Below are 10,672 nucleotides of genomic sequence, written 5' to 3'. Positions count from 1 at the left end.
TAGTAGCAAAGTAATATGATAATAGTGGTAACGGTAGTAAAAGCTATGTTTTTGGTATTTTGTAGTGATGATAGCAATAGCAAGGGGAAAGTAAATAAGCGAATAACAATATATGGAAAGCTCGTTGGCAATGGATCGGTGATGGAGAATTATGCCGGATGCAGTTCATCATGTAATAGTCACAACCTAGGGTGACATAGAACTAGCTCTAGTTCATCAATGTAATGTAGGCATGTATTCGGAATATAGTCATACATGCTTATGAAAAAGAACTTGCATGACATCTTTTGTCCTACCCCCCCCCCCCCCCCCGTGACAGCTGGGTCCTTATGGAAACTAAGGGATATTAATGCCTCCTTTTAATAGAGTACCGGAACAAAGCATTAACACATAGTGAATACATGAACACCTCAAACTACGGTCATCACCGGTAAGTATCCCGATTATTGTCACTTCGGGGTTAACGGATCATAACACATAATAGGTGACTATAGACTTGCAAGATAGGATCTAGAACACTCATATATTGATGAAAACATCATAGGTTCAGATCTGAAATCATGGCACTCAGGCCCTACTGACAAGCATTAAGTATAGCAAAGTCATAGCAACATCAATCTTAGAACATAGTGGACACTAGGGATCAAACCCTAACAAAACTAACTCGATTACATGATAGATCCTATCCAACCCATCACCGTCCAGCAAGCCTACGATGGAATTACTCACGCATGGCGGTGAGCATCATGAAATTGGTGATGGAGGATGGTTGATGATGATGATGGCGACGGATTCCCCTATCCAGAGCCCTGAACGGACTCCAGATCAGCCCTCGTGGGAGGTTTTAGGGCTTGGCGGCGGCTCCGTATTGTAAAACGTGATGATTTCTTCTTTCTGATTTTTTTCTCCCCGAAACACAATATATGGAGTTGGAGTTGGAGTCGGAGAGGCAACAGGGGGCCCACGAGGTAGGGGCGCGCGCCCCCCACCCTCGTGGAGAGGTGGTGGGCCCCCTGGCCTTCATCTTTTGTAGGTATTTTTCATATTTTCTGAAAAGTTGCTCCGTGAAGTTTCAGGTCATTCCGAGAACGTTTGTTCCTGCACATAAATAATACCATGGTAATTCTGCTGAAAACAACGTTAGTCCGGGTTAGTTCCATTCAAATCATGCAAGTTAGAGTCCAAAACAAGGGCAAAAGTGTTTGGAAAAATAGATACATTGGAGACGTATCTATAGCGCAAAAGAGACGAGCCTTTCGTGGCAATAAAATTTCATGCAGACGTCACTCCATGGTGGGCACAAAGGCAGCCCCCTCCACCCATTTTGGATCATAATCAAGAGGAAGGTAACTGTTCTGAGGAGGATTCAGAAGCAGAAGACCACTCCTATTTACCCCGTGAGGTCTTCGCTCAAACTTGGCATGCTGATGTTGGTTATATTATGCATATGGTGCCTTGCATTGCTTACTTTATACATCAAATATGTCAACTGCTTAGTTTATACATGCTTTGTGTGAATGCCATATGTTTAGTTTATTCATCGTTTATGTGAATTATGCAATGCCATCATATTTAGCCAGGCATCATATATGTGAATTTTGGAATGCCATCCTACTTAGCCAGTCATCTTATATGTGAATTATATCAGGCCATCCTTTTTTTCGTTACGTATTACATTTGTCAACAATGTTAGTACATTCAACTACTCTTCGTGTGCATCAACCATTTGACACGATGATGGAAAATTCTGGAGTGAAAACAAGGTCTTCAGAGCAGACTATGCTATCTGACGAAGCACATATCTCGCTGGTTACGGATAGCTCCTCAGAGGAGGATTCAGAGACAGATGACCAGTCCTATTCCCCCCCCCCCGAGGTGCATGCTCTAACTTGGCAGGGTTATGTTGCTCATATCGTGCGTATGGTATCTTGCATTGCTATGTCATTTGCTTAGTTTAGGCATGATTTGTATGAATGCCACATGTTTAGTGTCTAATTACCATATATGCGAATTATGCAATGCCATCTTTTTGCAAGACATTATATATGTGAATTATGCAATGCTATCTTGTTGCAAGGCATTATATATGTGAATTATGCAATGCCATGCTATTTAGCCAAGCGTCATATATGTGAATTATATCATGTCGTCCTTTTTGTATTTCTCCTTGCTTTTGTCGACAATGTTTTTATATTCAACTGCTCTTCCTGTCCATCAGCCATTTGAATTGGTGATGGAGAAATCTAGAGTGAAAACAAGGTCTTCAGAGTAGACAATGCTACCTGGTGAAGCAGATATGTTGCTGGTTACAGATAGCTCTTCAGAGGAGGATTCAGAGGCAGATGACCAGTCCTATTATCCCCGTGAGGTGTATGCTCAAACTTGGCAGGGTTATATTACTCATATCATGCATATGTTGTATTGCAATGCTTAGTTTTTACATCATATACACGATGTTGAATGCCATCTCCTTAGTTGACACATCATATATGGGATTGCCCTCTGCTCACTTCCTTAGTATATAAATCATATATTTGAATTATATCATGCCATGATGTTTACATAGACAGCATGTATCTGAATTATGGCATGCCAACCCATTTTCTAAAGAACACTGTTCAAGATATCTTCCGATATTCCGATAAATCGGCCGATTAATCGCTTACCGTTGTCTGACCAATAAGATAAATCAGTCGATAAACCAGCCGATATGGCGATAAATCGAACGATATGCTGATAAATTGGCCGATTTACCCATTATCATGGGTCGACCGATAAGTTCCCGATAAGCGATATCCCCAACATTGCTAAAGACATAATATAGTTATATCATCTCATCCTGTTGACATAGTCATCATATTTTGAATTATGTCATTCTATCCGTGAATTATATCATGCCATCATGTTTCCCTCGACGGCATGTTTGTGATTTATGGCATGCCAACCACTTTAATAGACACATTATATAGTTATATGATACATCTCCAACGCATCTATAATTTTTGATTGCTCCATGCTATATTATCTACTGTTTTGGACATTATTGGGCTTTATTATCAACTTTTATATTATTTTTGGGACTAACCTATTAACTGGAGGCCCCGCCCAGAATTGCTGTTTTTTTCCTGTTTTAGGGTTTCGAAGAAAAGGAATACCAAACGGAGTCCAAACAGAATGAAACCTTCGGTAACATGATTTTCTCAACGAATAAGACCTAGGAGACTTGGACCCTACGTCAAGAAAAGAAACAGGAGGCCACGAGGTAGGGGGGTGTGCCTGCCTACCAAAGGCGCGCCCTCCACCCTCGTGGGCCCCCTATTGCTCCACCGACGTACTCCTTCCTCCTATATATATCCACATACCCCCAAACGATCAAATACGGAGCCAAGACCCTAATTCCACCGCTGTAACTTTCTGTATCCACGAGATCCCATCTTGGGGCCTGTTCTGGAGCTCCGCTGGAGGGGGCATCGATCACGGATGACTTCTACATCAACACCATAGCCTCTCCGATGAAGTGTGAGTAGTTTACCTCAGACCTACGAGTCCATAGTTATTAGCTAGATGGCTTCTTCTCTCGTTTTGGATCTCAATACAATGTTCTCCCCCTCTCTTGTGGAGAACTATTCAATGTAATCTTCTTTTTGCGGTGTGTTTGTTAAGACCGATGAATTGTGGGTTTATGATCAAGTCTATCTATGAACAATATTTGAATCTTCTCTGAATTCTTTTATGTATGATTGGTTATCTTTTCAAGTCTCTTCGAATTATTAGTTTGGTTTGGCCTACTAGATTGATCTTTCTTGCAATGGGATAAGTGCTTAGCTTTGGGTTCAATCTTGCGGTGTCCTTTCCTAGTGATAGTAGGGGCAGCAAGGCACGTATTGTATTGTTGCCATCGAGGATAACAAGATGGGGATTTCTTCATCTTGCATGAGTCTATCCCTCTACATCATGTCATCTTGTTTAAGGCGTTACTCTGTTTTTAACTTAATACTCTAGATGCATGCTGGATAGCGGTCGATGAGTGGAGTAATAGTAGTAGATGCAGGCAGGAGTCGGTCTACTTGTTTCGGACGTGATGCCTATATACATGATCATGCCTAGATATTCTCATAACTATGCTCAGTTCTATCAATTGCTCAACATTAATTTGTTCACCCATCGTAGAATACTTATGCTCTCGAGAGAAGCCACTAGTGAAACCTATGGCCCCTGGGTCTATCTTTATCATATTGATCTCCTACTACCTAGTTATTTCCTTTGTTATTTACTTTGCCTTTATTTTACTTTGCATCTTTATCACAAAAATACCAAAAATATTATCTTTATCATATCTATCAGATCTCACTCTCGTAAGTGGCCCTATAGGGATTGACAACCCCTATTTGCGTTGGTTGCGAGGATTTATTTGTTTTGTGTAGGTACGAGGGACTCGCGCGTAGCCTCCTACCGGGTTGATACCTTGGTTCTCAAAAATTGAGGGAAATACTTATGCTACTTTGCTGCATCATCCCTTCCTCTTCGGGGAAAACTAACGCAGTGCTCAAGAGGTAGCAAGAAAGATTTCTGGCGCCATTGCCGGGGAGGTCTTCGCATCACATACCCTTATCTTCCGCATTACATTATTTGCCATTTGCCTCTCGTTTTCCTCTCCCCCACTTCACCCTTGCCGTTTTATTCACCCTCTCTCTATATATCCTCCCTCTCTTTCTCTATTTGCCTCTTTTTGCTCGTTTGCTTTTTGTGTGCTTGTGTGTTAGTTTGATTGCTTGTCACGATGGCTCAAGATAATACTAAATTGTGTGACTTCACCAATACCAACAACAATGATTTTATTAGCACTCCGATTGCTCCTCTCACCGATGCTGAATCTTGTGAAATTAATACTGCTTTGTTGAATCTTGTCATGAAAGATCCGTTTTCCGGCCTTCCTAGTGAAGATGCCGCGACCCATCTAAATAGCTTCATTGATTTGTGTGACATGCAAAAGAACAAAGATGTGGATAATGATATTGTTAAATTGAAGCTATTTCCTTTTTCGCTTAGAGACCGTGCTAAAGCTTGGTTTTCGTCTTTGCCTAAAATAGTATTGATTCATGGAACAAGTGCAAAGATGCTTTTATCTCTAAGTATTTTCCTCCCGCTAAGATCATCTCTCTTAGAAACGATATTATGAACTTTAAGCAACTTGATAATGAACATGTTGCACAAGCTTGGGAGAGAATGAAATTAATGATACGTAATTGCCCTACTCATGGTTTAAATTTGTGGATGATTATACATATTTTTATGCCGGATTGAATTTTGCTTCTAGAAATCTTTTAGATTCGGCCGCGGGAGGCACTTTTATGGAAATCACCTTAGGAGAAGCTACTAAACTCCTAGATAATATTATGGTTAATTATTCTCAATGGCATACTGAAAGATGTACTAATAAAAAGGTGCATGCGATAGAAGAAATTAATGTTTTGAGTGGAAAGATGGATGAACTTATGAAATTATTTGCTAATAAGAGTGTTTCTTCTGATCCTAATGATATTCCCTTGTATACTTTGATTGAAAATAATAATGAATCTATGGATGTGAATTTTGTTGGTACGAACAATTTTGGTAACAACGCGTATAGAGGAAATTTTAATCCTAGGCCTTATCCTAGTAATCCCTCTAATAATTATGATAATTCCTACAACAATTCTTATGGAAATTATAATAAGATGCCCTCTGATTTTGAATCTAATATTAAATAATTTATTACTTTGCAAAAGAATTTTAATGCTATGATTGAAGAAAAATTGCTTAAGATTGATGATTTGGCTAGGAACGTTGATAGAATTGCTCTTGGTGTTGATTCTCTGAAACTTAGATCTATTACACCTAAGCATGATATCAATGAGTCTCTCAAAGCCATGAGAATTTCCATTGATGAGTGCAAAGAAAGAACCGCTAGGATGCGTGCTAAGAAGGATGCCTTTATAAAAGCGTGTTCTTCTTGTTCCTATGAAAATAATGATGAAGATCTAAAAGTTATTGATGTGCCCCCTATTAAATCTTTGTTTTGCAATATGAACCTTGATAATGATGGGACTGAATATGATACACATTTACCTAGAAGGCATTCTAAGAATTCGGAATTTGTTGATCTTGATGCTAAAATTGATAAAAGTGGGATTGAAGAAATTAAAACCCTAGATGTTGCTAAACCCACTATTATGGATTTCAAGGAATTTAACTATGAATTTTTCTCTTTGATTGATTGTATTTCCTTGTTGCAATCCGTGCTAAATTCTCCTCATGCTTATAGTCAAAATAAAGCGTTTACTAAACATATCGTTGATGCCTTGATGCAATCTTATCAAGAAAAACTTGAATTGGAAGTTTCTATCCATAGAAAACTTTATGATGAGTGGGAACCAACTATTAAAATTAAAATTAAAGATCATTAATGATATGCTTTATGTGATTTGGGTGCTAGTGTTTCCACAATTCCAAAGACTTTGTGTGATTTGTTAGGTTTCCGTGATTTTGATGATTGCTCTCTAAACTTGCACCTTGCGGATTCCACTATTAAGAAACCTATGGGAAGAATTAATGATGTTCTTATTGTTGCAAATAGGAATTATGTGCCCGTAGATTTTATTGTTCTTGACATAGATTGCAATCCTTCATGTCCTATTATTCTTGGTAGACCTTTCCTTAGAACGATTGGTGCAATTATTGATATGAATGAAGGAAATATTAGACCTTTCCTTAGAACGATTGGTGCAATTATTGATATGAAGGAAGGAAATATTAGATTCCAATTTCCATTAAGGAAAGACATTGAACACTTTCCTAGGAAGGAAATTAAATTACCTTATGAATCTATTATGAGAGCCACTTATGGATTGCCTACCAAAGATGCAATACCTAGATCTATTCTTGCTTGTTATGCCTAGCTAGGGGCGTTAAACGATAGCGCTTGTTGGGAGGCAACCCAATTTTATTTTTATTCCTTGATTTTTGCTCCTGTTTAGTAATAAATAATTTATCTAGACTCTGTTTTGGTTGTTTTTTTGTGTTTAATTAGTGTTTGTGCCAAGTAGAACCGTTGGGAAGACTTGGGGAAAGGTAAATTCCTCACGTCCAGAAATTTATTTTAGAATTTTTGGGGTTCCAGATCTTGCGCTGGCTACAGATTAATACAGACTGTTCTGTTTTTGACAGATTCTGTTTTTCGTGTGTTGTTTGCTTATTTTGATGAATCTATGACTAGTAAAATAGTTTATAAACCATAGAGAAGTTGCAATACAGTAGGTATAACACCAATATAAATAAATAATGAGTTCATTAAAGTACCTTGAAGTGGTCTTTTATTTTCTTTCGCTAACGGAGCTCACGAGATTTTCTACTTTAAGTTTTGTGTTGTGAATTTTTCAAGTTTTGGGTAAAGATTTGATGGATTATGGAACAAGGAGTGGCAAGAGCCTAAGATTGGGATGACCATGGCACCCCCAAGATAATATAAGGACACCTAAAAGCCAAAGCTTGGGGATGCCCCGTAAGGCATCCCCACTTTCGTCTACTTCTATCAGTAACTTTACTTGGAGCAATATTTTTATTCGCCACATGATATGTGTTTCGCTTGGTGCGTCTTGTATGATTTGAGTCTTTATTTGTTAGTTTACCACAATCATCCTTGCTGTACACACCTTTTGAGAGAGCCATACATGATTTGGACTTTGTTAGAATACTCTATGTGCTTCGCTTATATCTTCTGAGTTATATAATTTTGCTCTAGTGCTTCACTTATATCTTTTAGAGCACGGTGGTGGATTCGTTTTATAGAAACAATTGATCTATCATGCTTCACTTAGATTATTTTGAGAGTCTTAAATAGCATGGTAATTTGCTTAAAATCCTAATATGCTTGGTATACAGGATTAATAATAAAACTTTCTTATGAGTGTGTTGAATACTATGATAAGTTTGGTGCTTGATAATTGTTTTGAGATATAAAGATGGTGATATTAAAGTTGTGCTAGTTGAGTAGTTGTGAATTTGAGAAATACTTGTGTTGAAGTTTGTGATTCCTGTAGCATGCACATATGGTGAACCGTCATGTGATGAAGTCGGAGCATGATTTGTTTTTTGATTGTCTTCCTTATGAGTGGCGGTCGGGGACGAGCGATGGTATTTTCCTACCAATCTATCCCCCTAGGAGCATGCGCGTAATACTTTGCTTTGATAACTTGTAGATTTTTGCAATAAGTATATGAGTTCTTTATGACTAATGTTGAGTCCATGGATCATACGCACTTTTCTTCCTTCCACCATTGCTAGCCTCTCTAATAGCACCTTTCGCCGGTATCATACACCCACCATATACCTTCCTCAAAACAGCCACCATACCTACCTATTATGGCATTTCCATAACCATTCCGAGATATATTGCCATGCAACTTTCCACCGTTCTGTTTATTATGACACACTCCATCATTGTCATATTGCTTAGCATGATCATGTAGTTGACATAGTATTTGTGGCAAAGCCACCATTCATAATTCTTTCATACATGTCACTCATGAGTCATTGCATATCCCGGTACACCGACGGAGGCATTCATATAGAGTCATATTTTGTTTTAAGTATCGAGTTATAATTGTTGAGTTGTAAGAAAAATAAAAGTGTGATGATCATCATTATTAGAGCATTGTCCCAGTGAGGAAAGGATGATGGAGACTATGATTCCCCCACAAGTCGGGATGAGACTCTGGACGAAAAATAAAAAAAGAGAAAGAAAAGAGGCCATAAAAAAAGAGAAAAGGCCCAAATAAAAAAATAAAAAAAATAAAAAGAAAAAATGAGAGAAAAGAGAGAAGGGACAATGCTACTATCCTTTTACCACACTTGTGCTTCAAAGTAGCACCATGATCTTCATAGTAGAGAGTGTCTCATGTTATCACTTTCATATACTAGTGGGAATTTTTCATTATAGAACTTGGCTTATACACAAAACTTTAGCAGTAGCGAGGGTCAAAAAAGCACGCTGGTGCTAAGTAGCAGTTGCGCTCCTCTGCAAACCGCGCTATAGATAAATTTCTAGCAGTAGCGCGTCTCGCCCTACACACGTTACTACTACAATTCCCACGGCTTAGCCGATAGGCTACACATAGTAGTAGCGACCTAAATCAAACTGCGCTACTGCTAATTTATTTGTAGCAGCGCGTTTTAATGTAAACTCGCTACTGCTAAAGGATATAAAATTAAATGGAAAGCAAATAGAAAGGTAATTGAAAATGAAAGAAATAGAATAAGGTGAAAGGAAAAAAAATAAAATGTGAAGAAAACTAAATGAAAAGGGGGGAAAAGAGAAAGGAAAGCAGTAGCGTGTGTCCCAGAACGCGCTGTAGCTAACCTAGCAGTAGCGCCTTTTCTGGAACGCGCTACTGCTACTTCTGACTTAACCATGGGGTTTGTCCTTCCCCACGGCCACTTCCCCCAAATCCAACTCCCCACTCTCGCCGCCACCGTCACCCGTCGGTCGCCGCGCGCTCTCCGCACACCCTCAACACCGCCTCCGACCCCAGATTCAACGCCGCCCCCGCCCCCGACCTTCAATGCCGCCCCGGACGCCGCCCCCCACCCCGACCTCGACGCTGCCGTCCGCCACACGCCCGAGCCCCGACCCCGACCTCGATGCCGCCTGCCCCTCGCTCGTCGCAGGCACCCGAGGTGAGCATGCCTGCTCCTCCCTCTCCCCTATACCTCTACCTAGGGTTTCTTTATTTTTTAGTTGCATCAAATTAGTTAGGGTTCATGTAAGGGTTGAAACGAATCGGATGCGGATGCGGCTCAAATGAGTGAGGGTTCATGTAAGGTTGTGGAAACGAATCAAATTTCTAAGATGAATCATAAAACGAGTAAAATTTTCCACTTGTTTCACTTTATATATAGTTGCATAATTGGAATATCCGCTACCACTTTCCACCCCTAGGTTTATCAAATTAGATGGTAATTAGGGTAGTAGTTCCTAGGTACTAATTAGTTAGTAAGAACTTGTTGCTATTTTTATTTATAGTAAGTTTATTTTTAGTAAGAACTAGTTGAATTAATAGAACTAGTTAGTAAGAACTTGTTGCTATTTTTTTAGTTAAAGCAATTTTCTCGCATCGACATGGACGATGCCTATCCCACATCCTCGTCGTCGAGTCGGCAGAGGACGGCACCTGCTTGACCAGATGGGTCATGTCCGGGACTGGGCTCCGCCGGGGTGGTACTGGGAGGCGCTACCTACCAGGGGGCGCAGGTTGCTGAGGAGCCAGCCTGTCATTGACCCGAACCTTCTTTTGTGGCGGTCGCGTGGGCCAGTGACGGTCCAGAGGCTCGAGGACTCCACGGAGGTGGTGCGTCACCATGTCAGTGAGGAGGACGCGCATGTCCGTCGCTACTTGTTTGCGTTGGAGCACAGGTTCTCCAATACCTGGCAGGTTCTCCAGGGATCTCACTGGAGCTATGATACCGTGATGGTTCCTTCTCTGTGGGTGTCCACCGCGAGCGCCGATACCCGTCGTGTGCTAGGGTTTTAGTTGTATTAGTGATGTTATATGTATGACACTATTTGGGATGTATTGGTGATAATATTCGATGATGTACGGACGCATGAGATGATTTACTTTTGCTTATTGAATGC

Source organism: Triticum aestivum, chromosome 5A, assembly GCF_018294505.1.
Source record: "Triticum aestivum cultivar Chinese Spring chromosome 5A, IWGSC CS RefSeq v2.1, whole genome shotgun sequence".
In the NCBI taxonomy this organism is placed as follows: domain Eukaryota; kingdom Viridiplantae; phylum Streptophyta; class Magnoliopsida; order Poales; family Poaceae; genus Triticum; species Triticum aestivum.
The sequence above is the reverse complement of the archived record's forward strand: the minus strand, read 5'-3'. Positions refer to the sequence as shown.